Raw genomic sequence first — 6,000 nt, forward strand, 5'->3', positions numbered from 1 at the left:
AAGAAAAGCAGCTCATGATCAGGGCAGGCTTTGAAGAACAGAAAGCATTTGCACTGGGCCATGAAGAGCTCGTATGCCTTATGTATACAACAACAAGGAGTGAAAGCCATTCGGGGAGTGAGAAAGCAGTAGCATGCAGCAGCACAGTCAGAGAAGTTAAAAAAAAAAACAACAAAAAAAAAACAGTATCTGCAAGAATCATCTAATGCTATGCATCAGTCTATCTTGCAAAAGGAACTGTATAAAAGGAGATAATGGAGAATAAGGAAGAAAAACATATGTTAGAGGTAAATTATAGCCTCTGCCAATTATCTTGGCAATTGATAACAATAACGTAAATTAAGTCAACATCACTGGGAATGGAGAACAAAGTACAGATTCAAGAAGTATTCCCAAGATAGAATCAATAACATTTGGCAACAGGAAGGGAAACAAGAGGGCAAAAGTCAAAGATTATGCCAAGTTCTGAGCCCAGATGGCTGGGGGAATGTTGGAGATTGAAAAAACTGGGAAAGAAAAGGTGAAACAAGTTCTGGGTCATCTATGTGAGCTCCTTGCACCAGTCTCAGCTAGCACATCACCAAGCAGGAGGAGAGAACATCTCAAGTCCAACAGTCGCTCTGTGATTCACCAGATGTGAGGGTAAAGTTATTTTTACTCTCACAGCAGTAAAACAAAGCCTACACATCATTAACCAGATCCTTCAAGATGCCTGAATGTTCAGGTAGGAGGTCTACAATGACTAAGTCTTAACTCAGAACCTCAAAATCTAACCTTAGAGAAAGTTTTAAAGGTTTTATGTTCCCACTCTTCAGCCCTCAGCTGGTTGAAATCTGAAAGCTATATTTTCTCTTTCTGAGGTATAGTAGTGACATATTCATTTCCAAACTATCTTAGTTTCATCTGCATTCAATAGTGTGACAAATTCTCAACTTGTAAGTTAATCAAGGAGGCACTCTAGAGTTCATCATTTGGATTTTACTTTCTATCAATATTCTGAAGAGTCTTTCCCTATTGCTAGCAATCTCTAATCATTGCACCATCATTTGATAGTGTCACACTTCAGAAAACCTTCATTTTAACCCTGTTTCCATGAATCATTTTCACTGTGGTTTGTGGGAATCCTTTGATCACCCAGAACATTTGACATGTCACATCTGTCCAACAAGATTGCTTTGGGTAACCTTTGCAGTGCATACTTATCTAAGCTCCTAGACATTCTTTCAAATTTAAAACAAACTGGTCACAACTTGTATAATTTTACAAAAGTGTGGGGAGCAAACCAACTGAATATCCAAGTGCAAGAATTCTGCATGGGACTTCAACTAGCAACACAGTAAGTAGATACTTCTGCTAAGTAATGAATTGGGGTCTACATCCTAGACATAGTCATCATAATTGAAACCTGACATACATAAAACTGTAACTAAATACTGATGCCACTGGAGCAGAGCACCACAAAGAGAAATGTCCTAGGCTCCTCTTGTATCTGACTGGGAAACTTTTGACCCAATTATGGGAACACAGATGTAACTTCAAAGGGCCTCCAAAAAAGTGCAAATTCTCACTGATAAATCCTTATCTCCCCACAAACAAACTGTAAAGTCCCCAGACATTTAATAATTCCCTCATGTACATTTCAACGAAAGGTGAAGCTATTTTGTTTTTTTAATCCAACCTTGAGTGTGGAGACTTTCTTCTTCTGAATTGACATAAGCATGGCATTTAAATGTGCACAGCAAGTAGCAGCAAATCTGTTTGGATCTCCTGATTGTGTCAATTACTGTGATGATAACCATGCCCCTGCCATCCTGGAGTTTAAGTAAACAGGACCACCACTCTCTGCTCTTAGCTGAGGATTTATAGGGGCTGTGTGTCTGGCACTCAAGGAGATGTTGGCTTGCTCTCACCCGTGATTACATATACAACATCGTCATATAATTTTCAAAGACTTCAAAGCTCACAACCTTCTGTGAACTTGCTATCTGGGCATGTTTATCATGGCAAGGAATAAAGGGAGGAGCGCTATGCAGAAACTTCAAATTAAAAACACTTCAAAAATGCATTCTGTATGTCTATAAAATCTCAAAATGTTCAGGAGAAAAATGAAAAAGGTCAATCAGTCTACCACCCATACAGGGCTAAAGCCAGGCTGGAGCAAATGTGGCTTAAATGTTGGTTTGGAAGGGCTGTTTGATTTTTCCATGATTAAGATATTTTATCCTTATTGTTTCCTTTGCTAAATGGGTAGTCCTTAATTGGTAAGTAGATACAAGTTCACTTCCTCCCCTCTCTTTTTTGAAGGTGACCAGATGTCTCATTTGGGGGAATTATCCTTGTGCCATGGTACTGAGAATATAGAACAGGCCTGTGTGTCTAAAGAAACCATGTCATGTTAGTGTGAGAGTAGGGACTCTGGAGTCCAGCTTGCCTGTAGACAAAGCCTGGCTCCACCACCCTGTAGTTGAAAACCACTGGATAATTTCCTATGTGTCTCAGTTGTCACAACTGTGAAATGGGGGTAATAATAACAGAACTTACCTCATCAAGCCATGAGGATGAAATAATATGTGCCTAGTACATGGAAAGTTATTCACTAAATATTATTTTATTATAATTGAAACATTGGACAGGAGAAATAAAAGTACTTCTTTTTAGCTCAGGGATTAACCCCTGAAGAACCAATAAAAATTTTCTTGTTGGGGTTCTGAATTCTGTATCCCCACAGCTTTTGTTCATACTTTACTGGAGCACTTATAATATTGATGTTCTTCTCTGGCATCAGGCATTGTGCAAGAGGCTTCTCACACTTATTACAGCCAGAGAATCAAGCAATGTGTTAGCAGTGATAAAATGTCAATCTTCCCTGAATACTTTTCCATTCATTCTCTCATTACGTTTCATTCATCTAATGAAGGACCTATCACATGCCAGCCAATGGGCTACACAAATGCACTGCCCCAAATCCCTGGCTCTTACCAATCAATGAGTAAACTTTTCTTTAAAAAAAAAGCAACATTTTAGGAGATGCCCAGATTCCCTATGTTAGCCAGAATTTTCTGGGAGGACTCATCCCAAGGGATCACAAGTTACACGTCTATCTTTCTGTACAGTACTGGCTGAGGAGAGCCACTGTGTCCTTTAAATGCTGGGCATCATAGTGCGTCATCATGACTCACGAGTAATCAAACACCGAGTGACATTTAAACATCTTAACTACCAGCCACATTTTCCTGCAGTTATTGGAAACTTCTCAAATTGAATGTACCCTTGGGATAAGATCTGAATCACTGTCTCTGAGGGCAACAATGCATATTGCCAGGACATGCATAACAACTGGGGCACAGGAAGAGTCTCATTTGTGTCATTCTTCACCATGAGGCATCTGCTGTCTCGCCCTCATGAACAATACTCACCACACTTCTTTTATGAAGTGACACACAGACTCTTCTAGCTATATACAGGGTTAGGGGTGGGAGGAACACCATCTTAGACACAAATGATAGTCAAAGAGGGAAGTGGACAGAATCCAACATTTATTAATTCTATAAGCCAGGCTTCCTAATTGCCACTTTAATGATCTTTCTACTTTACCACATCTGGTGACAAGATTTCAAGATTTTCTACTCAGCTTCTTTTTCACCAGAGTCCCACTGATAACTCAATTAACAATATTTGGTAAAAGCTGTGAGCACAGCCTGCCAACCGTAATGATCATCTCAGTATCACTCTAGCAGCCGGCTGAGAGAATCTATCATATTTTCATCCTTCCACAATCTGTAAGCCACACTGGGCCAGTCTCTCTCATACATTGGTAGAGAGAGGGTGGACTGACACAGCCTTTCTAGAGCTCAGTCTGGCAGTTTATCAAACACTTCATACATATGCATACCTTGAGATTCAATCCTTCCATTGCTGGGAATGTACACTTAGAAATGATCAGAGATGCAGAGTTTTATATGTATAAATACATATAAAACTGAATGAAATATACTCAGTCATCAGTTAGCTATACCTGGACCTAAAAGGGTGTCAGATACTGAAATTGAAGGCACAATGCCATATGAATGAACTATCAAATAAAAGGCACAATGCCATGAATGAACTATCAAACTATCAAATAAAAGTGTATCTTGTAAAGTCGACCAAATTTCACTAACTGCAATATCCCTTCAAACCAGAAATTAGAAACGATTTTAATTAAAAAACATCACTTTCTAGTCACTTTTTATTTATCCTTTTCTCCTTCTGCTTTTACACCCACCCATACTGCCGCCATCACCTTCATCTACCAAGAAGTCTGTTTGCATTGTAAATCCTTCCCTTTTTTTTTTTTTAAAGGCAAAGTGACAGGGGTGCCTGGGTGGCTCTGTCGGTTAAACATCTGCCTTCAGCTCAGGTCATGATCCCGGAGTCCTGGGATTGAGCCCTCCCTGGGTTCCCTGCTCAGCGGGGATGCTCCTGCTCCCGCTCCCGCTCCCTCCCTCCTCTCTGCCCCTCCCCCCACTTGTGCTTGCACACTCATTCTTACTCACCCTCACTCTCTCTCAAATAAATAAAATCTTAAAAAAAAAAGCCAAAGTACAGATGAACAGGACTCAAATGCTGGTATGGGGGAAACTGTGTGAATAAATAAGGTAATTAGATGTGTCCATTCTATATGTGACTTGGAGTGACTTTGATATATCAGACTGAACCTAATAGTCCCAGTACTAGGTAGTTCTCACTGTTAAACATCTTCTTACAAAATTTCAAATTTATACTTGAGGAAATCCACTGATTATCATAGACTACACATATTAGGGGAAGTGACCTCATTAATTGACTATGTTCTAAATAAAGCTTTTTTGTTAGAAACCACATTTTATCTTGAGTCTGGAAGTTTATCTGCATAGCAGGATGTTTTCTGTTTGATAGACAGAAATTAAACCTGGACAAGCACAGTAGGTAGCTTCATAAAGAGAAGCTAATACAACAGTAGGAAGAGATTATCACACAGGGGTTCCGAGAGTACCTAGAAACATAAAACCAACTTCCCACTGTCCAGGGCTGCTTCACCAGCTTCCTCCACCCATAGGCTCTTCAATGTGAGCCCCACCTACAAGATCCAAGGACTAACCTAGTCCTTTTCTGATCCTGCACTCCTTCATCTTACTGAAACTAAGCCTGAGAGCTCTTATATTTCTGCAGCATCCTGTACACTTGTAACTCTTTAATTACTTGTAGTTTTTTGTTTAATGTCTGTCTTCTCCTTAAAACTCAACTTCCTGAGAACAGAGACTGCATCTATCTCATTCAGGATTTTATCCCCAGTGCCTAGCACAATGCCTAGCATATTGTTGGTGCTCAATAAATTTTGTACCCATGAGATTGTGATTTATAATAAAAAAAAAAACTGTCTTCATCCTCATACCTAGCATAGAACTTCTAAAACCCTTGGAATTTCCAAAGTGGAGAGAGAAATGGAGGTGTTATTTTTTATGCTAATGAGGCAACTTTTGGAAAGCATTTAAGGATGGGACTGGTTGCCAGTGGAGAGTTGGAACTTTCAGTCTCACTCCCTGACCTCTAGGTACCTGAGAAGCCAGGTAACTTTCTCTCCCATACTCAGCCTCTTGTGCAAGCCTCCTCCTGGAACATAGCCACTGAAGACCAGGAGCAGGGGCAAGGCTCCACCTTGTTCTTACCAAGGAATTCCCCCTCCTCCAGGGAATGAAGTGCAGTCCCTGAATGTCCTCAGGCTTCTGAATCATGCTGATTTCCTCCCTCCTAGTTCCACTCTCTCCACTCCCTGCAGCTGGATCTTCCTCCAGGTGAGGGTCCCATCCCTTCACAGGCTGTATCTATCTGCTGGGTCCTGGCTCCTCCTTTTCTGGCCCTTCCTGGTCTGGCCCCTTTTCATACCAACAGAGCTCCAGTTCTAAGTGTGGGGACCTAAAGAGAGCTAATAGGCCTTCAAAGTACCTCTAAATTCAAGACCTGAGACAGTGTGGAGAAAAA

The sequence above is a fragment of the Zalophus californianus genome, chromosome 6 (genome assembly GCF_009762305.2).
Source record: "Zalophus californianus isolate mZalCal1 chromosome 6, mZalCal1.pri.v2, whole genome shotgun sequence".
NCBI classification, from domain to species: Eukaryota; Metazoa; Chordata; class Mammalia; order Carnivora; family Otariidae; genus Zalophus; species Zalophus californianus.